At 42.6% G+C, this 24,231-nt stretch overlaps 1 long non-coding RNA gene across 1 annotated transcript in view; it reads left to right on the top strand.

The window, feature by feature from the left end:
• LOC135981148 (uncharacterized) overlaps positions 1 to 23,862 on the top strand; it is a 101,123-nt gene extending 77,261 nt beyond the window's left edge. The window contains exons 3-4 of the long non-coding RNA XR_010598109.1: positions 21,228 to 21,396; positions 23,529 to 23,862. This is a non-coding gene — a long non-coding RNA (uncharacterized LOC135981148). The remainder of the gene's footprint in view (positions 1 to 21,227; positions 21,397 to 23,528) is intronic.
• Positions 23,863 to 24,231: the final 369 nt, after the last annotated feature.

Below are 24,231 nucleotides of genomic sequence, written 5' to 3'. Positions count from 1 at the left end.
CATTCACAGTGCAACATGGTTAAAAGGTAGACACAGAAGCCAGAACATAGAAAGATAAATAGAATGACTTGCTGCCATTTTAAATATACGAGGTTTGTAAGTCTGTCCTGGATGGACTGTTGTTTAAAAAATCACAACATAATAACTCCTGCAGATTGCAGATCCTGAGCAAGCTGTCTTTTCTAACAGTTGAGAGTTCACATTTCTTTATATTCCCAATTTGTCTGCAAGTGAGGAATTTTCCATATCTCCCAGAATTGCTGGAAACAAATGAATAGGGTTGGGATAGTACAACTAATTTCAGGGTTCTGAATTTCAGATGCTGACTTTAATGACTGCTATTACTGATATTAGTGCTATGGAAAGAGAAAAAACATTGTGTCATTATAAGCTGTGCTATATTGATCTAGCCGAGATTTTCATTTGAAACTGCTCTTACTGAAGAGAGACTTGTTTGGAGCAAATGTATTTTAATAATCTTCCACCTGCAGGTCTTCTTTTCTGCTTACCAAGTTCTCTGATTTTTTTTTATCCTAATTTAAAGAGCTTTAAGGAAATATTTAATTTTCAGTAGCCCTTTCGTTATAATTCACTATCGCCAGGGACTGTATTCTTCTCCCTTTTATTCAGAGGATAGATTGGATGTGTGGACATATTCATCGACAAGAGAAAGGAATTCACTGTGCAAAGATGACGAGATGTGCCCAAATCAGACTGAGGGCACCAATTATGACACACACTAAATGTCAGATCTTGCAGGATGTTCCATGTCATTTGTTCGTAAATAAAACACGTTCAGTGCATAGACCGTAGAAAATATGCCTGATCCTGTTCCCAGTGAAGTCAGTGGAAGCAGAAGGCAGACTCCAATATCTGAATGCTGGAAGGATCAATGATCCGTGGTACATATATTACACAATGATATTGTTCAGTACAATAAAAGTTCATTCAAATAACATTATGGTACTGCCATAAACCTACAAAGCAAGGAGATTCAATTGTATCTCTAACTCACCCTGCCACGTCTGCTTCTTGCTACACATATGGTGCCATATCATGCTTTTGTTTTTCAAGCAGAACTTACTATTGAAGTCGATGAAGAGCTCTGCTTTAAAATCAATGGCACAGTATGGTCCATGGAGCCTAAGTGGTGCTGTAAATTACATGAGCTAAGTAACTTATACACAGAGGGACCTGAAACACAGGATTGTAACAGGAAAAACCACCTAGGGGAGGTTGTAGGAAGATGAAAAATTAAAGAGGGAGAAGAAGGAGGAGAGGGGACTGTTTTATCTTATAACATTTTACATCCTCCTGCTCTTCCTAATACAACCCCATTCTTTTACCTCCACCCTCCGTCTTTGAAACACTGCAGTTTAAGCCAATTTACCATGTAATACAGGACTTCATGCATTCCAATCCCTAGGTACAGCAGAACTGATAAAGTAGAAAACGACAGCTTTAACTTGATCTCCCTAGATCTGGTATTTATACCTGACCCTTAGAATTAAGATTTTAACAATGGCATTTATATAAGTAGCCTGATTTCTTTCAGAGGTGCTATACACCAACAACTCAAGACGGGAGACCTGCAGGCACTCAGCATCTTAAGCAGAAGCTGAAATATGGATTTTACTTTAGGTACCCAAGTTTGAAATTGTTGACTGTGTTTTTAAACACAACGTATTTGATTGCACAGCATTCCTTATAGGAATATGTTCATATAGCGTTTTTCCCCTAAGAAAGGAAAGGGCTTCTTACTCATTTATGGTATAATGCCTATTTTATATATTTCACAGTGTTGACATTTTAAATGACCACCATTTTGGGTCTCCACCTCCTTTCTGGTGACTGTTATTTGTAAATCAAGTGTAAATAATTAAATAAAAAAGGGGTTTATGCAAAAGAAGAGACTGAAAATGTTGTCAGTAGCAGAGGCATGCATTCATTATGCAAGCAACCTTGGAGAGATCTGAGGTACTATGCAATTTAATCTTGATTTTCAAGAACGTCAAGAATTAGCCCTGTCCTGAACAGAGAAATCCAATGAAGGCACGTGTTGTGACATCTTGTTTTGATGTGAATCACTAAACTCATTTTCACTTCTGACCTAAACAAAATTTAAAACCGCTTCCCGAAGTTAAAGGTTAGTGCCCTGTTACATTCTGTTCTCAGGATTGCTTTATTTTTCATTTCACTCATTTTGGGGTTGAGATTTAAAAAAAAAATCCCCATATGAACAATAAGGAACCTTGTCATTGATATTTTAGAGGATACGTTTATTTGGTAGCTTGGTAATTCAATATGTCTCATATGGTACATTAGCTTTTCACCTCTTCATACATGAGTTCAAATCCTAGATTAGATCATAAGTGAAATTTGACAACAGAGAAGTCAAGGAGCAAGAGGTTGTAGAGACTGGAATATCGTCTCCCTGGCAGATATGCACTAACAATTCCCATTGTCTTCAGTGGGCATTGCATGTATATATCACAGAGAAGGAATGTGCTTGTTGCTTTGAAACAAAAGGTGGTTCATTGAGGTATTATCATTATTAGTACAGTGCCGACAGTATATGAGGTGCTTATTTGTACATTGACAATGGCAATATGAGAAAGTTTGGGCTAATGATGCCAGTGCTATATAGGCCCTGTGTATAGAAGGCTTCAGCATCAAAGGTCATCATTATAGACATTCAACTCTTTTAAAACTTTTTTTAAGTGACAAAGGCATTTGATGGTTTTATCCTTGTCTCATTCATTCTCATAACATTGCTGCTTGTACAATATAGTACAATTAAAATTCCTTCCTTCAGAGAGACTCATGACTGAAAGAGCACGGATGCTGCCAATCAGGATTGAAATACATTGCCAGAGCTGTGTGGAACTTCTTCAAGCTCTTGCATGCATTATGCATGTCTCATGCCTGTACTATTCATCTGGGTCTTTCAAGAATACAAACCTCAGCCACAAATAATTAAAAAAAAAAAACACACACCTTAGAATAGTACTTGGTTTCAAAGCATTTTACAAAGTCAGGGCCCAATCTTGATCTTGAAGTCATTTTATTAGATAGTGATGGTGCAATGAGTATGTAAATAAGCCATGAAATATTCAATAGCAGCTTGTATGTAGCCATGTATATTAGAACTCATTTTCTTTAGAGAAGGAAAATCAGGGTTAATACTATTCTGTTTTCTTTCATTACCATGGAGCATATATTTCTGCAAGAAGGGTATTTAGATTAGACACAAGAAACTATGGTTTAAATTTCTCATCTGAATACAGGCACCAAAATTGGTGCCCTCACTTCCAATCTCCCCAGTGTTGCTCTACAACTTTGAATATAGATGGATGGATGGTCATAAGCCTGTTGTATTAGACCAAAACCTTTGATCCCATGTGTTTTTAAGCCTATTGAACAGCATCCAAACACTGTCTCCGTGTCTGGCCTTTCAGATTCATTCCTGGGGTACAAACTCCAATGCAGGTACCCCTTCTTGGGATGTAGGACCTTGTGGTCCAGCTGCCTTAGGCCCCAAGACTGGTGCAGATCCTCCAAAGCTCCCCAGTAGTTTAAACATGCCTTCACCAGAGTGCCACATTGGAGGACACTTGTTTACAGTTTAACCCTTCAGGGCTTCATGACAGTTATGCAAATAACACAGACTTTGCAAAGTAATAAAGCACACACCCCTGCCCCAAACTTCTGTACACAAGAGACTGCCTCATTTTTACTCTGCTCTTAAGAGCCCCTTGGGTGTTACTCAGTGTCCTTTGGTGAGTTTTGGATTCTTGAATACCCTTTCCCCTCTCTTCTGGGTCTCACCTGGCTGGAGAACATCTCCTTTTAACAGGTATCAGGGGGTAGCCGTGTTAGTCTGTATCTACAAAAACAACAAGGAGTCTGGTGGCACCTTAAAAACTAACAGATTTATTTGGGCATAAGCTTTCGTGAGTAAAAGAAGAAGTGAGGTTTTTACTCACGAAAGCTTATGCCCAAATAAATCTGTTAGTCTTTAAGGTGCCACCAGACTCCTTGTTGTCCTTTTAACAGCAGTTTCTAGCACCTTGTCTCTTCCTGTCCTTCCCCTGAGGTTTTGCCACTCTCCAGTCCTCCAAAGACTGCTATATCTAGCCCTTTGGCTGGTAATCCGTACTGTCCTGCTAGGACCTTGACTCTGTCCTAAAGTGGGGGTGGTTGTGCCCTCTTTGGGTAGGGACAAAAGAACAGCTCTCAACATCTGTTTTGTTGTTAAGTATCAGTGACAAATATTTACAACCACTGTCTGATCTTCTGTAGATTTGTAAACCCCCAGGACTAAGGTAACTCTTTCATGTAACAGACAGCATGATAGTAATCAAAGAGACAGAGGTACACATCACATTAATGAAAAATAATACAGATATCTCCCTTGTTCTTCATAATGAGTGTGACAATCCTAAAGTCTGATTCTGAATTACACTAAGTGTGTGTGTGTGTGTGTGTGTGTGTGTGTGTGCGCGCAAAATTCCTTTGCAAATACCTGCTGTGATAAGGGCCTTCCTGGCTAGCATACAGTTGACATAGAGGCTCTAGGTTCACTCTGCTTCCACCGCAAGTGGAGCATTGGGGGGTAAGCCGGGGTTAGGGAGGGAACGGACCCAGGACATTGAAGAGGCATACCCAAGCATATTGTACTACAGTTACTCTTTGCTTACCAAGTCCTATAGGGGATCATTGGAAGCCGAGCATTAGTTAGAGCAGCTTTGGGCTACCCAATGTTTGGAAGCTCAGAGTGGCTTAAGTCATACTTGCCTGCCCTCCTCCTCCTCTCTATTCCTGCTCTAAGTGCAACAATTTAGGAACTGAGAATTGGGGCCCTGGTGTGATTCTTGAGTCTACAAACTGGTGGCTGACACGTGAGGTATAATGGCTGACTCTCACTAACAATATAGTGTCCATATGTAGTATAGAGTGTAGGCAGCACCTGGTTAAACTAATCTTCATTTTTGCTCTTTTTTATCCAGTCACATAGAATTAAGTAGGATTGGTGGTTTGTGTATAAATGACTGCACAGAAAGAAGATGCAAGGGGCCAGAAGTCCTGACAACCCTCTCTTCCTTCAAATAAACTATGTACCCAAGATTAGATCCATTCTGACTTCTAATTTAAACCAGGGCACTGGGCACCTGAAGGCAGAAAGGTTGTGGCTGGGATTGAGAGCCAGGGCAGATAGAGGATGCAGTCAGGCCCTGACTTCTGCTTCAGGGACTTTTATGAAAACCTTTGTGAAAAATAAAGCTCTGATCCCCTACATCCCCTGAGTCCCCATCCTTTTCCTCCCCCCTACTTCTGAGCACTATGGGCTTGCCTGGTGCAGGGAGATGCAGTGTGTACCTCTTTGTGCAGGCCATACTAAATCTGAATCTGATATGAGTCTGGCTCAGTCTGCAAACTCATCTGCCTGGGCAGATCCATTCTTCCACAGATAATTTGCAGGATGGAAGTCTATGTTTAAATGTTGGTGTTTACTTTGCTGTTGCTTTATCCTGAGAAAAATAATACACTTCTGGAACAAACAAAAAAACCCACAATACAAAATCACCCACTGAAATTAATGAGCTAGTCAAACCCTGTCCCTACTGAAATTAAAGTGAGTTTTGTCATGTATTTCAATGAAGCTGAGATTTCACCCTGATTAGTAAAAACTTGGTTGTAATAGAAGAGAATCTTATGTTATGTGTGGGTATGTGAGGAAATATTGTTTCTTAAATATTTTGCCTTCTAACTATCTAAAAAATCAATACAGTTTTTAAAACCCTGTATTTAAAATTAGAGGCATTTAGAATATATTGTTTGGTCTATTTCATTTACAGTGTATATGTATCCAGAGCAATAGACAAGGCAGAGATTTTGGGGATCATTTGTATTTTGCTGGATTGCTAATTAATTTTCCATTTCAAGGTGGGGAAAAGCCACATCAATTTCCTGGCATGTTACCGAAGGTTGCTTAGGGCAGGTCAAACCAGAGGGTTTGGAACTTTCTCATTACAGCTGGCATGTTCACACCATGAATGTTTCTTATTTTGTCGATGTAGTAGCTCTTTTAAAAAATTTCCTTACAGAAATCTCAGGATAACAAGCCCATGGGATACTTTCTGCTTGCATTCCACTGACACATGTGGTCAGCACAGATTGTTGCCATCTTTGTTTCTGTAAGAGTTGTGAGTACTACTTCTTGTGTTAAACCCTGAACAAAGGGATTGAGACTGAGGTTAATAATTGACAAAAGTGCTTTATTTCTGTATGTTGCATATATTTCTGTTTCCTCAACAACTCTGTTTCCAGATTTTTTAAAAGAAGTTTTCATTTAAAATATATGCTATTCTGTTTTTCATAATTAAGCCATTTTTTTCAAATAGGATGCCTACATCATTCAAGCCTTGCATGGTCATGATCTCTGAACATTTTAGTCAGCCAGTCAAGGAGCAAAAAAGTTACTATGTGCCTTAGGTAACCAATCACATACCTCGAATAGTGACTAACAGAAGTGAACAGTTCACCGTTCATGAACAGTCTGTAGGCTGAAAATCATGTACGTAAACTTTTTGGCAAATGCTTGTCAATAATGAATACATCTTGGAAATCAGAAGTGACTCATGAATGATTTGGGAACAGAAAATAGGGTTTCATTTTCAATAAATTATTCTCAGTGAATTCAATCAGCTCTAGAATTTGCAGTGACTTTTAAAACTCGGTTCAAGAAAATGTCATATTATACAATTAAAATGTAGACATTCTAAACCTACAGATAGTGATTACCTTCAAAACTATACATTCAGAATGGCTTTACTACACTATTTTAGCTACATAGATTATGCTAGGGCTATTGATATGCATTTTTTCTTTTCTTAAGTTTTACAGAATTTAGTACAATTTCTCTGAATTCAGAATTTAAGGATGGCAATATAAAGTGCTAATGCGACTACCACCCTAGTGAACTAATGCTGCTGCCACTCTATTAGATTAGTTACAGTAACTGACTGTAAATTCTCAGACTTAGTCTGTTTTCTTTTTAAAGTTTTTTTTAATATTGTATCCTTAACATTACAATTCTATTATATATAGGTTTTTTACTACTCTCATCATTGTAATATCTGAGCACTTTCCAGTAGTACATTGTGACATGGCTAATGTGTCATGTTTGGTTTGGTTTGTTCTTTCTATCATCCTCCCCACAATGGTAGAATTGTGTGTGCAGTGTTTTGTTTGGATATGTTTTTGGTTTTGTCTTTTTTTTTTTTTTAAATGTCCATCCGGCTCTGAGTTTGTCTCCGAGAAAGTCAGGTCAAAGAAGCTCAACTTGCATGTGGAGAGGAAGTTAGCGAGATGTGTGATGGTCCTTAGACTACCATCTCAGACTGGCCCCCCAAAAGGCTCTGTCTCCTTCTTTGTTCTTCCAGTAGAAAGATCTGTCGTACCCGAGAAATGGAGTTGTTGACTATGGTTTTCATCATGAAGGTTTAGGGGATCTTTTAGATGGCCAGGACATTGAGCACCTTGAAAATAAAGACCAAGACACTTAACTTTATAAGGGCCTGATCCACTGCCCATTGAAGTCAATGGACAAACTGCCTATTGGATTGGGTCCTAATTGCTTGATACTGCTCCCATAGAAATCAGTGCTTATTTTACCATTTACTTCAGTAGAAACATGATTGTGCCCATACATATTATTCACAGCATTTTTGGCTTATCACTTTACTTTCCTATACATTTAAATTGGTGCAAACATGTCTCTGAGATGACCAGTAAGAACATGGAATACAGCAATTACTATAATGAAAATGCTTCTTTAGTAGACACTATAAACCAAATTGATAGTGTTTTAATTTCTTCCCTGGTTTTCCAAGGTGTATGAATATTTAATTACATGCATATAATCTCTCCCTGTCAGATTTCCTAACTAGTCTATGGATGGCACTGACTAGCTAGCTATTCAAAGAGAAGGCTGAGGCTGGGAGATGTTAAATAAAGGGGGGAAATGCTAAATTAAAGCTGTAAAATAATGTTTTGGCTGAGAAATTATTGTGACCACCAACTACTACTCTTCCTGGAATGGTGCTCTACGGGAATTGTAACAGCCCATCTACCATTCTATTTGGTCTGAATATGCCATTTCATTCTTTGGAGAGAGCATCATTTTTTGTTCTCATCCCGTTGAGTTCATCTTCTCCACTCTCTTTGTACCTAGCAATCTAATAGATCAGATAGCTCCCTCTTGTATTCAAAACTCAATAGAATATTACTTTGTTTTTCCTCTTATTTAAAAAAGAATACTTCTAGGAGATATTTCCCTTTCTTATTATTCTTTCTTAAATTAACTTTTGTCTGTCACCAGTTCTTCTTTGATTTTTTTGTTCTTTTGTGCATCTCTCTACCTCATACTTCAACTAAAAGAATAATATTGCATACTCCTATATTCATTGTTAACAGCCAGTGTTCATAAAAATATCTTATGTTAATAATGCTACCTTTTAGCACTCTGTCAATTCTCCTGCCTCCCCCTTGAATAGGGCTTTCTTTTCATAGATATACAAGGGATTTTCCCACCTTGATGTAAAGTTTTTTCTAGGACTGCTCTTTTCCCTCACCTTTCTGTGCCCTCTACCCTTCCAGAAGACACAAACCGTGTAGTGAATATCCATCCGTTTTTATTTACTGAACCTGGACTTTCAGTTGTTTTGTAGTAAAATGTGTTCTCTTTCTTTCTATCATTGGCCTAGATCACCTCCTGATAGACAAAATCCAGAGGAGAGGACCAGAGTGGCAGGTTAAACCTCCCAACTCTATTCAATCTATTGGTCTGTCAGGAAAGTACTACCATGTCTGCTAAGGCAGTAACCTAGCCACACTATGCCCAGCAATATGTTTCCAGCAGGAACCATATTGCCATTGATTGGGTTCCCCCACAGTCATAGGTACTTTAAGCAGAATAAACCCCATTGGCAAATTTATAGTTTTAACTGGGGACGTTGTCACAGAACATATTCATTCTCATGCTGTATTCCCTCCAGCCTCCCAAACCAAGTGTAAGAGGTATCTCTGGGTTCAGGATGGATTGAAGGCAATAATACTGCAGAGGCAAAATTGCCCCTTTTCATTTGAACAGGAAATCTGAGAAGTGGTCTCTGGCCTACAGTATTTTATTTATTATTTCTGTTTTGGCTCTACAGGATATACACTATTTTATTATAATCCAGTAGGACAGAGATTAGTCTTCGGGTGTAAATAAAAATTCAAATAAATGGGCTAGTTGTGTAGTATGACTATTATTGCTGTCTGTATATTTGGGTCGAGATGTAAATTAAATCTAAATACACACCCAGATATGTAGCTAACCATGAAATAAAATGGCACTGTTTCATTCATTCTGCTTGGTCAAAAATCTCTTTGTGAGGCTCTGTCCTCTCCCTGTCCTCAGAGACTCAGCTGGTGATTGGTGAACCATGAAGATGCAAGGAGTTATATATGTATGTGCATGTGGGGGAAGTAGGGGGGATGGTAGGGGAAGTGTAAGGGCCTTCACTGCCTCTCCCATTACTGATCTTTCCCTTGTATAGGCTGGAGAACGTGGTCTCTGTGGTCTCCTAAACGAAGAGAAGTGTATTTTATTTAGAAATTTAAAATTACTTTTTGTCTATAATTAGCTTTGCATTTGTTTCTTATAACAAATTGCAGATACATTTTATTAGCTATAAATGTTGGGAAAAAAACAATGAAAATGGCTTGTGCAATACAGACAATTATTGAACCATTTTTCCAGCAAAATTCGGCAACATGTTTGCCTTCTGTCAATTTGGTGAAAACATTGAGAGAGTGGGGGCCTGTGATTTTCCCCCTCAGCGCAGTCAACTCGAGTTTAGGTCAGGATTCTGAACTGTGTGGAGAAGCTTGCCCTGAGTATGACTGTAGCTAGGGCTATGAATTTGCTATTTCTATGAGCATTACATTCACCTAGAACTCTTTAAAGTTAAGGAGGTTACCCACCATTACCACACTCTGACTGTCACAGTTACAGAAAATCAGACTAATCCTGTCTGTGTTTTTGTTCCCCTTCCTACCTCCTGGAATAGACCCTAGCCATGACTTTGATGGGTTTCTTTTAGAGAGTATTTGTCATGATAAACTACCAGGAAAAATAACCTTGGAAAAGAAGCAGACAGCTGTAGTGACTATTTCTTTGCATCCATGGTTACTAATTGAGAATGCTTGGTTTCACCACCTGCAGAAAAAGGTTCGGTTAATATGATTCATAAACATACCATAGAAAAGTATCAGATTGCCTTGCATCGTGAGCTGAGTTTTGACCTCCTATTGTTTGTGTTCAAACAGAAGGAGGAATTTATTCACTATGAATATTGAGTTTGCATCTAATTATTGTTTTAGGTTGGAAAGCCAGTTCTTAAACAGTAGGAGGCATTTTACCTAGTTTGTCTATTTCGTTTTCAGCTTCCTATTAGTTTAGCTTGAAAAGCTGCTGCTAATTACCAGGGATTTCAAATATTTTCACTCAATTGCAATGCTACTTTGGAAATACTTAAATACAAATAATTAAAAGTACATTGAAAGAGTGTTCTTAGAAAGGATTTATTTTCACTATTCTATACAATAGTTTTTGGTATCTCACTTTACAATCCTTTGAAATGATCATGATCTTACAGAAATGCAGAAGGGCTCTGGTGTGACTTAGGGCACAAGTGAAATAATAGCTAGTACAATTGTTCTAAATTACTAGACCACAACATAGCATTAGCACACACTGAATGGCACCCAACTTAATTTGCAGATTCCCCTAGTTTCTTCCCTAGGGGCTTTGCATTGGAGCAGGGATGCTGTAAGTTGGGAAATGAGTAAAGAAAAGCTATAATACCAGCACAAACACTTTACCTTCTTCTAGATAAAGAATAAAGCTGATTGTTTATTCTTGCAAAAATAAAGAAGTAAAGTGGGCTCTTTAGGGTTTGTCAGTACCCACTATGTTCTTTCAGCTCACCTATTTTTCTGCATGTAGTATATTGAAGACTGATATTAATAATATCTTGCATTACGCACAGAGCTTTTCATGTTCCTACAGCTTTACTAATAATATCTAATTAATCCTTTCAACAGTCCTATGTCAGCAGCTGGGTGGTGTGAATGGCCATTACAGTGAAGCAACACACCTGATATCTCCTTAAAAGAGGGAAAATTCTCAGGTTCCTTACCTCATGCTTTAAGACAGCTGCCACAATATAAGGTAGAATCAGGCCTTGTTTGTTGGAGAGTTCTGTACTGACATTAACAAAGTAAGTCCTGATGCAACAAAGCACTGAGGCATGTGCTTAAATTTAAAAATGTGAGTGCCCCCATTACAGTCAATGGGGCTAATCCCATGCTTAAAGTTAAATACATGCTTAAATATTTGACCGTTTAGGGACTTTAGGCATGCTCCTAAATCCACTGAGGTCAATGGAAAGACTCCTACTGACATCAATAGGCTTTGGGTCAAACGCATCATTGGTTAAAATCTACTGAGATCTAAACGTACACTCATACAATCCTGCAAACGCTTATGCTTTAATAACTTTAATCATGAGAGTAGACAACATTGGATTTCAATAGGACTGCTCATGAGAATGAAATTATCCAGATGCATAGTGTTTGCAGGATAGCTTGCAGCTTAGTTAGTTTTCTAACTGCCTGAATTGTACCTACAAAAGTCTGCAATGTGCAACTAAGTTAGCTTGATAGTTAAGTGCTCCATTGCCATCTTGTAAAACAAGATAAGTCATCAAAGATTTACTGGACCATTACAATACTAATATTAATTTAAGTATAAAATAGTGAGGGGGAAAGATACACAGGGGGTTAAGTGGTAACAAAACTCTGTATGATGTTATATTACATTACTTGAGAAATAGAATGCAATAGTAAGGTTGGTTGAACAATTGTAATATTGTCATTTCTTCACTTTTGAGAGAGAAACTAGTAACCTTAACAGCAGAATATTAATTTTAAAGCTGGTACCAGTGTCTGTAGTTAATATTATCTAATATTATGAACATCTATAACTTCGCCGTGCAGACTGAAATTTTCCATGATTGCTTTCAGCACAATTATGGAAAATTTCTGATTCTAAATTCAGCACAACTGTTTCAGCTGTTTGTAAAAACAAGCTTTTGAAAAAATAAGTAATTATGTTAATAGTAAGTAGTCAGTCATAAACAGTAATTTGTTTTTTTCCCAAAATGTTTTTCAAGAACTCTAGCACATTCAGGGCTGAGAACAGGAACTTGAAACTTGGCAGGTGGTTGACCCTAGAGTCAGAGAGGTGCTTTGTCTGTCCCAGTGCACATCTAACCACATTGACTAAGGTATAAGTCTCTGAAAATTGAATATGGTCAGTATAGCTTGTTAGAGGCTGGCTGATAAACTCTCTGAACATTTCCATTTGTGCTGAACATGTTCATGTCCCACAGACATCCTTAACATGCTAATTGCACTGAGCATGCTCTTAGGCACAAAGGCATAGAGCCATAGCCTCACTAGAGGAACAAGATAGCACCAGTAACAAGCCACTGCTGCTGCCATGTCCTTTGCCGAGGTATCAAGAGGATACAATGAGTTCTCGTGTCATCTTTTCCATTCACTGGTTTTAATAATTCTTTGCATTTCACAGCCCTTATTCTTAAGCAAGGCCTCATACTCACAATTTTGGAGGCAGGCAAGTATTGTTCCCTATATTTTAGATGGACTAACTGAACGGTTATATAAGGTCAGTTGCAACAATGCTGCAAGTAGAATCCAAGGCCCACATTCTGTGGCTGTACTTCTCAGGAGGAGCAGCAGAGAAGGTGCACCCTGGGAAGGGGCTGAAGGATGGGAAGGTGACTTTTACCCACCTTTGTGCTTCCCAGAGTAACAAACTGTTGCACAAAGCTGGAAGTTGTTCCAAATTAAGGTAGCTTTATCCAGCTACCCCTGGGTTTCCCCACACCATGGATTTGCTGGAGTGCCTAGTAAGCTGATCTCACCCAGGGCCGGCTCTAGCTTTTTTGCTGCCCCAAGCAGCAAAAAAAAGGGCCGCCCCACAGCCCCCCCCCGCCGAGTGCCGCGCCCCCCCCCAGCCGAGCGCCGCCGGAACCCCCCCCAGAGCGCCGCCCCCCGTGCCGCCCCTGCACCGCGCGCCGGAGCCCCCCCCCGCACCGAGCGCTGCCGGAACCCCCCCCCCCGAGTGCCGAGCCCCGCGACGCCCCCCCTGCCGAGCGCTGCGCCGCCGGAGCCCGCCTCCTGCCAGCGCCGCCGGAACCCCCCTCCAGCGCCGCGCCCGCGCTGCACCCCCACCGAGCGCCACGCGCTGGAACCCCGAGCACCGAGCCCTGCGCTGCGCCGCCGGAGCCCGCCCCCGCCGGAACCCCCTTCCAGCGCTGCGCCCTCGCCGAGCCCCGCGCAACCGGAGCCCGCCCCCCCCGCGGAATGCCGCGCCACGCTCCCCCCGCCACCCCTTACCAGGTGCCGCCCCAAGCATGTGCTTGGGTGCCTGGTGCCTGGAGCCGGCCCTGATCTCACCCCAATGTGCTTCCAACATGCAACACAACATGATTTCTATATCAGGGGCAGCATAGAGCTGTGCATTCTGTCCCTATGTTGCTCCTGCACTGGGGGAATTTCCCAGGTGATATATCTTCCTCTCTTACAACCCTGGTGTGTGACTGGAGCAGCATCAAAGGGCCACAATGGAATCTGGCTCTAATATAGCAGATTCAAGCCTTATCCACTCAGCCACAATGATTTTCAGAATAAATGTGCCAAACCTATACATTCATCTGTGCTGTCTGTAACCACTAGACCATGTTCCCCACAAAGTCAGGAATACAACCCCAGATTCCTAATTCCCAATGTTCAATCCCCTTATGGGTATGTATTATGATAGTCTTCATCAACACACTATTTGTTATATAGTACATACATTAACACACTATTTGTTACATACCTTAGGCACAGGAGGAAGAGAGAATGAGGAAGAGATGGTCTCCGTTAAGACACTAAACTGGGACCCAGGAGATCTGCGTTCTGTTCTTGGCTCTGCCACAGACATCCCTCGATGATGTTAAACAAGACTATCATTATGAACATGCACAAGCGGGCCAAATTAAGGTTGCACAGCCAACCTTAATTCTGGCCTTTCCTAATTTTTGAGTGCTTGACTCTGCAACCTGAATGGACTGAACCCAGACTAGTCATGTTTAAACCTTAAAGCACAAAATTCAGTCATTTCTGAATACCACATTACCGCCTGGTGTCTGTGGTATCGCACCAATATTTAAACACTCCAGGGCAAGGTTTGAAACCTATAAACGTGCAGCTCAAGGAATGGTTGTGATTTTTCCTGTGTGTGTCAATTGTAAATATTGTCATTAGTATTTATAGAAATGAAACATTTTGTGACCAAACAGATAGCTCTGCCTTAACTGCAACTAAAACTGAAAGCCAATGTATCGTACTGTACGGTAAACATATAGTATGTGAAGCTGCTCCACTGAAAAGTGTTCTAAGAGCAAGCAATTAGAGAGAGGGGGGGGGGGGAGTCATAATTTTATAAATATTTTTAAGTTCTGAAATTTAAAAAAAAATCAATGTTGATTGTATTTTACTACCTCCAAGTGATATTGTAAGCCCCATTTAAAAAAGGAGAAAACAGAATTTTTTAGCACCCTAATAAATTCTAAAGCTGCAGCCAATCGATGCTGATTAAATTTACAATTTAACTGCAGTTTTTATAGTTTTCACTGGAGCATTTTCTCCTCGATTATTGTTCTGGACAGATCTATACAATAGGAATTGCTTTAATCGCATTTACTGACAGGCTGACCGCCACCATGCAATGTAATTTAGCTCCCCCAATGCGCAATATTTCTTCTCTCTCTTTCACTTATGGCAAACTTCACTTGGGCTGAACTGAAAGACATTGTACAGTAATTCACAAGCAGCAGGTCTCTACTTGCAAGGTTTCTGATCAATTCACATCTACTGGTATGATCGTTTGCATCCCATTGGACTAGCCAGCTTTCATGCATCAATGAACAATAAAGTCATATATAAATGTACTGCAGAGCTGTGCATTTACATGTATTTTGCTGTACCTAGGCCCTCCAGGAACTATATTTGCAGAAAACAATGGGGCCGGAGAAGCATTTCCTAATGCAGAGGAATGTATGTTGCGCTTTTGGCATCATCTGTCAAAAGGGCAGGTGATAAATAATGTTTACAAACATAACACACACTTACCCCGGGGGTCACAACATGCCTGAAAGTGAGATTAGATGCAATTTATAACAAGTTAAATCTTGCTGACATGATCTAGTGCTTCATGTTGAACTGCAACCAGCTCTTTGCCCGAGATCAAGACTCTGCTATGCATGTCCTTGTAGATAAGCCTGAAATTTCCCAGCTCAGTATGGACTTTTCCAAGCAGAATTGGATATATATATAGCAACAGTGCATAATCTGACCATTAAAGTGGCTCTGAAAAAATTTAAAACAACACAGGACTTGAGCTTAATATGAGGGCATCCAAAATCACACTCCCATAAAGAAGAAAGAATAATGAAAAAATAGGGATAATTCCACTGACTAAAACAAAGCCAATATTTAAAAGATATTTCTTTATGTAATTACTTCATACTGAACAAGACTACATAGCTTTCACATATATACAATATGGGCAACTGGAGAACAGTTAATAGTGTGGAAACAACCATACCTCCATTTAGTCTACTCTTTCTCACTATTTCTAAGCACTTCTGTTCCCCAAAAAGTCTCTGAAGTGACTTTTCAACATAGCTTTGAGGCTGCATGTGGTGATTATCTTATATTTTTAATTAGTTTATTTCCTCCTGTTGGCAACTTGTGTTTAATTTCAGATTTTTAACAAAGAAGCCACATGCTCATAAATTGTAGCTAGGCTGCAGGACTACAACTCAGCTCTTCTGCTACTGTGCTCTATGGGCTGGAATAATGGCTGCAGCTCCTCTCCAGCATCTCTCCTGGGATTGGGCCATCACATCCATGTAAGCATGGATCACATAGGCTCATCCACCAGACCTCCCCAGTATTCCTCTCTGAACCAGCTTATTTGGGGCCCAAACAGAGACTCCCTTCCAGACATGCAGAGACTCTCAGACTTCACTTGAGTGACAGCTTCAGCCTTGGCTCTCCCACGGGCTGCTGCTGCCCCACAGGACATTGAGTGTTGCAGTGGACATGGACAGGCTCTCCACACCCGAGTGGATTTCTCTTAAACAGATACAAATAGGAATGAGTTAACCACAGGGCTTCTCTAAACTGCACTCCATTCCAACATCTGGAGATAATCAAAATGCTGCAGTGCTATGGTCAGGCCACCCAGATGCTATATGTAAGGCTATGATTTAGTCACAGATATTTTTAGTAGTAAGTCATGGACAGGTCACAGGCAATAAACAAAAACTCACAGCCTTTGACCTGTCCATGACTTTTACTAAAAATACCTGTGATTACATTTTGGGTGGGGGGTGCTGGGGGAGCATGGGGAGGTATTGCTGGAGGGGGGCAGCAGCACCAGCTGCCAGCAGTTGCAGACTTCAGCTGCTCCAGCCAGCCAGCTGGGGACTGCGGCTGCTCCGGCTGGCCGGGGACCGTGGATTGTGGCTGCTCTGACCAGCCACCCGGGGACCGCTGCCCAGGGCCGTGGATCATGGATTGCCCAGGGACTGCTGCCAGAGCCGCCTGAGCCGTGGCTGGTGTGGCTGTCCCTGAGGCTACCTGATCAGCTGGCCCCAGAGCAAGCTGCTTGGGCGGCCCTGCTGTCAGTCACCCTGGCCCCTGCAGAAGTCAAAGAGGTCACAGAAAGTCACAGAATCTGTGACTTCCTGTGACCTCCGTGACAGACATGGAGCCCTAGCCATATGTCATCTGTGGATTCCCCTGCACTAGGGGAAATCCTTAGTAAATTGGTTATGGCCCGTGTATGCTACCAGTGTAGCTCAAGGGAGCAGAGCTGAGGCTGGCCCAGTATTCAAGTTTACTGCAGATTCTTCAACTCACTGCTGGATAAACTTCTTGGTATTGTTGAGTGTTTGGAAATTTGCTGAGCTGCTGTGAAACAAATTTTTCCTTTTACTCAGTTCTGGTGATTTTCCATTCCTTGGGGGATGTGAGAAGAATGAAGATAATTTCTTTTTTTAAATGTGAGTAAAGTAAGAGCGGCAACATTCGCAGGGCATATGCTATTTGAGGTGAACTATTGTCATCTTTATTGCATTTGATCTACATCAAGTTCCATTTAGGAACATTGGGCCAAATCAGCCCCAATGCATTTGGGTCCTCACTGTGCCTCAGTTTTTTCATCAGCAAGAGGTGGAAAGACCCCTGTGAACGCCTGCCTTAAAGAGGTAGTATGAAGATTAGGTTTTGTGCAGTGTGTTGAACCTGTAAATATAATTTTAATGCAATTGCCAACTTACCCATGCAGTGTATAGGACCTGGGTGTTTAATTATGTATTTAAAGCCTGATCCAAACCCATTGAAGTCAATGAGAGTCTTTTCTTCAGTGGATCAGGTCATAAAGGAAGATGACTATACTGTAGAAGACGGGAGGGGAAATTCACTATGAATAAATGTAAATATCCAGCCCAGACAATGTATGGGTTATAAATGTATTTTGGAATATGATCAGAAAGGTCTCAGCTGTTTTTTTCCATGGTTGGATCACTCCAAAATAGGTATCTAAAATCTTCCTGTGTACTAATCTAAACTGTCTAGGTGGGGTATCAGTTCGAATTTAGGAACTGATCATACTACAGTGATATGTGCCCATGCATCTGAAAAGAGGATCAAACCCTTAATGTCTAGCGCCACCAACTGTAAATCGATTAGGAGGCTGAAAAGAATTATGATAAGGCAATTTAACAGTAATATCCAGAGCTCATGGAAGGGTTTTGTTTTTCATTTCTTATATACGTGTGTGTATATATAACTATATGGCTATATATAATATAGTTTGATGCTAATGAAAAGTATCAAATTAGTAGCACTGAAAACCATGGTTTACAAAGCAGACTGTGGGCAGACATTTTACAAGCTTGCAACTGCTGCATCTCTGAAGTACCTGAAATCCGTTCTGGAGGGACCACCAGTAGGAGTGAAAGGGTAGTTCGTTGCCATTATACTTCTATCCTATGCTCAGGGTTGGCTCTAGGTTTTTTGCCGCCCCAAGCAAAAACTTTTTTGGCTACCCCCCGTCCCAGCACTGGGCTCCTCGCCACACCCCCCTGCCGCCCCAGCCCTGGGCTCTCACCCCTTGACCCGCACCCCATTGCCGCCCCAGCCCTGGGCTCTCACCTCCCCCACCCGCATCCCCCTGCCACCCCAGCCCTGGGCTCTCCCACACACACACACCCTGCTGCCCCAGCTCTGGGTTCCCCCTACCCCCCCACCATTGCCACACACACACACACACACCTCCTGCTGCCCCAGCCCTGGGCTCACCCCCTCCCCCCACCTGCACCATCCTTCCACCGCAGCCCTGGGTCACTGGTAACTCGCTCCCACGGCAGGTCATTCAGCAGGAATTTTAGATGTGCACAGAACACAGACAGGATTGATTCCCACATGGTTACAGAACTGCAGTAAAGTAGAACAATTTTCAGCTTGTGTGATTGGAGGATATCTGGATGCATATTATAAGACTGTCCTACATAAATGAGGAAAAGTTGAGGTGCCTTTATTATTCTTTTGTTCCACTCTTTCTTTCTATGGGGAATTTGCCAATGCAATAGCACTGTCTTCCTTTTAAACAAACAAACAAAAGGCAATGGCTGTTGAAAATAGCAATTCCAGTCCTAATAACCACTGAGAAGCATTTCTTGCTCAATTTTATCCTACTTTTTCTACAGCAAGTTACAGTGGATCAGTATGTTTGATTTGGGAGAAATGAAGTAACAGCTGCCCAAACTGAGCTTGAGCACTCCTGAATTTTGAGGTGTTCAAATCTGGAAGGCAGGTGCTGGGGGATGGGGGTGGGGAGCCTGTGGCTCCGCAGGGGAGCACGGCAGCATGTATGAAGCATGCACGAAGCCAGACACGCTGGTTTGAGTGGCACGGTAAGGGGGTTGGAGAAGGGGTAGGGGGTTCCGGGGTGGGGACAGTAAAGGGACAGGGAGCAGTGGGGGTTGGATGGGGCGGAGGTTCGGGGGGGGCAGTCAGGGGCAGGGAGAAGGGGGGGTTAGATGGGTCAGGGGTTGGGGGGGGGCAGTTAGGGGACAGGCAGCAGTTGGATAGGCATGGGAGTCCCAGGGGTTTGTCAGGGGACAGGTAGCGGGTGGGGTCCTAGAGGGGAAGTTGGGGGGGGGGGGGGTCTCAGGAAGGGGGAAGTTGGGTTCAAGGACCAGTGGGGCTTAGATAGGGGGTGGGGTCCTGGGGGGCAGTTGGGGCAGGGGTCCCAGGAGGGGGTGATCAGGGGACAAGGGGGTTGGATGGGTTGGGGTTTCTGTGGGGGGCAGTCGGAGGGAGTGGATGGGGGCAGGGTGGGGCTACCCTCCCTCCCCGTGGTGTGTCCTATTTTTTGAATGTTAAAATATGGAATCCCTACTCTCAGCACGGCTCTCCATTCTACAGGAATTCTCCATTCCAGGCTACAGCATGAGGTCTCAGCTTCCTCACTCCCTCCCCCTCTTTCCTGTTGGTAGTGGCCAAGGGAATGCTGGGAAATGTAGTTCTTTCCCTGCTCCAGGGCTGGCTCTATAGGCAGGGAGCTAACCAACGAATTACAGCTCCCAGGGGTCCCAGTTGGTTCTCAATTGCCGTGCTAGATCCCTGCCACCCCTGCAAATGGGCTGCCCCAAGCACGTGCTTGTTTTGCTGGTGCCTAGAGCCGCCCCTGCCTATGCTGCTTTGCTGGGGTTGCCAGCAAAGGTGGAAGTTACTATCCATTTTAATGCTATTTTTTGTGATTTCAATTCTTCTCCACTGGGAACTGCAGTGACACCAATGATTAATTCCACATATGCCAACACTGGCAGAAAATAGATTTTGATCACTACTTATCTAAGCCACATTTGAACCATTGAGCTAGAGGTAAAATACTCCGATGACTTTTTGTTTATCCATCCAAGACTCTCAAAGCACTTTACATATTCTAATGAAACTTAGTCTCAAAGTATGTCTGGGAGGTAAATAATTATTATTTGATCTATTTTGCAAAAGAGAAAATTGAAAAAGACAAGGAGGAATGGACTTGCTCAAGGTTACAAAGGAAATCCTTAGCACTTCTAAGAAAAGAATCCACACTTCCTGGCTCTCACCGTTGCCTTACCTACAAGATCATCCATGTTTTGTAAATGTATGTTGCTTATCATGAACCCTTGAGTCACTCCTTGAGTATTGTTTTCAAAGGAATACAAGCTGAATCTTTGATCTATATTTTCTTTGTAAAAACAAATGATTAGAAATGGAATATGAGAGATTGGACCAGATCCTCAACTGATGTAAATCAGTGTAGCCCCATTAGCCTCAATGGAACTATGCTGATTTGCACCAGCTCAGGTTCTGACTTGAATACTATATATTTCACTTGCAGTCATGGACTAAATAAATATATCTCGCTGGTTTACAGTGGAAATGAGCGCTTACACTGAGTTCTACCAATAAAGAATAGCACTTTTTGTTTTTGTAATTTACAAGGCTTTTTTAGCACAATTTTGTCTTTTCAATTTGAGAGCCTGTTTTTCAATGTTTATAGGTTATTTATCTCATGTGTCTTCCAGACCTTGGGCCAATCCGTGGAAGGGTGAGCACATAGCAGAACACTGTGGTCCATATGAATTGTGTTCAGCATACAACAAAGGGCTGAAAAGTCGCTTTACATTCTGCCTGTCCTGTGCCAGAACTGACACTTGGCACAACCTAGAGTGCCCTTATGGCTGCTGTGTTGTACCTGGCTGTGTGTGGCCTTAAAGAGCTGTTCTGAGGGCTAGTAATCTCCAGCAAACCCCTTCTACCCCAGGCACATCCTTTATGCTGATGCGCTGGGTGGGGAGGGAATTGGAGCATGCTGCACCACTCAGAGATTCACTCTGTGCAAAGGGTATCTTCAAGAGGGCAGCTGAGCACAAAGAGGCCATAGCAGGAATGACACAGAGTTTCCACCTGATTCTCCCTTCTAGAGAGAAGGGTTTAGGGGTCCACACTGCAACCCAGGCCATTCATGTGAAGGAATCCTGGCCCATGTGATGCTCTATTGGCCTCCACTCCTCACCATCATGGCTCCACAGAAACAGAGGAAGTGCCAAAGTCTGTCTACTGCAGTATCCTGTCTCCAACAGTGGCTCCAAGGTGAGATGTTGCTTTATCCAGTAGTGCCCAGGGGCCCAGTTAGGATGAGAATCCCACCATGCTGAGCTTGGTACAAACCTATTGTCAGAGACAGCCCAGTCTTTAGACTCTCCTCATATAGCTGCATCTTTGAGTCTTTAGTGATCATTTCACTTATGCCCGCTCCCTTCCACCCCTCAAATAGGGTGGGAACAAGGAGAATCAAAGTTACCAAGTGAAATTTACTGCTTGTTCAACAAGCTGGAATTACTGAAGAGATCTGCAGTAACCAGTTGTTTCTAGTCTGTACTTCCTCCTGTCTCTAAGCTGTGGAGTTCTAGCCTTGAAGGGTATGTCCATACTGCAATGTAAGCCCGTGCTTGAGCCCGGGCTCAAGCCTAACTCCTCTTGCATCTACACTGCAATTGTGTAACCCAAGGTTCGGACCCAGGACCAAGAGCTGGAAGGTCTGAGCTCAAGTTAAGCTGGGACCCAGAGCCCTATTGATTTGCAGGATAGATGCAGCCCCGCTCGACCCAGGTCCTGGGATTCAGCTGGAAATATCCCACAATTCCATGGGACAACTATCCCAACAATCTGCAATCCACTATATTGAAAAAGGAAGCAACCCCAGACCCCTTTGCAAAAGGCAGCAGTTCAGTTCAGAGTTAACCCATTCTCTTCTTATCACCTATCTGAATGCACACTATCAGAGAGCCTCCTGGGTTTACAATAGAGAGCAGGGCCGGTGCAACCACTTAGGCAAACTAGGCGGCCGCCTAGGGCACCTAGTGGTTGAGGGCGCCTAAAAGCCCGCTCAGGCGAGGAGGTGGAGTGGAGGTGAGCTGGGGCGCGGGGAGGGCCGCCCACAGTAACGGGGGGGGCACACAGGGGAATCGCTCCCCACCCCAGATCACATCCACTCTGCCTCCTCTGCTGAGCACACAGCCCCCGCTCTAAGTCTCCTCCAAATGGTGCCACAAGCCTGGGAGGGGAGGAGAATTAGAGCAGTGCCGGCGTGCTCAGCAGAGGAGAGCTAGGGCGGGCTCCCTGGGCGGGGTTAGCTGCCGCAGAGGGGCGCAGTGTTAGCTGCCATGGAGGGGGGTGGGGTTAGCTTCACCGGGTGGGGGCTCCCCAGGCCGGGTTAGCTGCTGTGGAGGGGGGACTTGCAAGTGGGGGTAGCTGCTGCGAGCGGGGGCTCTGCGTGTGGGGGGGTGGGTTAGCTGCTGCGGCGGGTGGGGCTCCTCAGGTGGGAGGGGTGGATGGGAATGGTTAGCTGCCACGGCGGGGGCGGTGGGCGGGGTTAGCTGCCACGGGGCGGGGGAGGGTGCAAGGTGGAAGTTTCGCCTAGGGTGCGAAACGTCCTTGCACCAGCCCTGATAGAGCCTTTTGCAAAGCAAACTGGTATGTGCAGGGTGGGCAGTACATTTTTCTGACAGTACACCACTGTCCTAGGGCTAGAGCAGCTACATTTTGGGGAAGGAATTAGTGACTCTGGGATATGATTACTTTGATTCAGCTCTGTACACTGCAGTGTGGACACCAGAACCCTAGGTTCGAGCACGCATTAGAAAAATCTCTAAACGTAGGGTTAAAATACAATGTAGACCCTCAAGTCCAGGGCTGCCTAACGTGGGTCAGCTCACTTGAGTCCCACTAACCCTGGGCTTACATTGCAGAGTAGACATACCCATAGATCTGGAGCTGTATGGTATTCACTGTCTCTAAAGGCATGAAAAATGGAAAAGACAGCCAATGCTCTACCCCTTTGTCCGATTTTCAGATAATTTTGCCACAATTTCCTCCCCTCATCAGTGTGTAGCAGAAGATAGCATGTGGCCCATAAAATGTAGGCAACTACCATGAGTGATTAGTGTAATAATAAATAGTATATTTACACAGTGTAACAGCTGGATGGTGGCACTGCAAAATCAACTATTTTGACACTAAGCAATTTAGGCTTTGGATAAGAATATCATCAAAATTAGAGAGAGAAAAGACCAATTAGGTCATCTAATCCAGTATCTATTGCTTCGGTTGTGTACCTGTGATGAAGGCTTTGGGGGGGGATGTCAAAAATTACTGGATATTAATGTACTAAACACAGAATGAAACATTGGAATTTTTTGTTTGTCTTTCAAACTAAATATTAGGTTTGCACACAGGCACTACGATTCAGTCTCTGCAGCCACATGAAATACAGACTTCTCCAAAGAGAGAGCCACTGAGCAGACCCAAAGAAATAGTCTTTCTTCAATTGTGTTCAATCAAAAGCTATCAGCAACTGAAGTAAGCACACTGGGTAAAATGTATCCCTGTGTATGGAATCCTTACAAGATCTATGTGCCAATTAAATCCCTCTTAAGCTTTGTGTGGGTCATTTGCACAAGGTTGAATTTCACTCATAGCATATTCCTCACAAGCCAAACAGTTATGCATGATGGCTATTTATTATCCTTGATCATGATTATTGTTATATTTATAACAACATTTTGTATTAAAAGTGACAATCAGCTTTCATTAATCTGTCTGGTGTGAGTTCCTGCCAAAATCATTTTAAACGCAGTACAAAGATTTTCATTGCTTTTCCTGGTATTTGGTAGCATAAGCATGTTATTGCAAATGTTTGCTATCTTTCTGAGCAGGGAAATATTAATTGCTATTAGATATCAAGTAGAAATCTGGATGACACCTGGCAGTCAAACAAAAGCATGCCCAGCTGTCATACCTGAATAGTTTGGATTCATTACCAATCATTACTCTCTGCTGGTTTTAATTCATTATTTCAAACATAGACAGCAATACATTGTAGCTACAGTAGATACTAGCCATGCAGACTTTGTTCTCTTGATTGTA

This window comes from Chrysemys picta, chromosome 2 (genome assembly GCF_011386835.1).
Source record: "Chrysemys picta bellii isolate R12L10 chromosome 2, ASM1138683v2, whole genome shotgun sequence".
NCBI lineage: Eukaryota > Metazoa > Chordata > Testudines > Emydidae > Chrysemys > Chrysemys picta.
The sequence above is the reverse complement of the archived record's forward strand: the minus strand, read 5'-3'. Positions and strand labels throughout refer to the sequence as shown.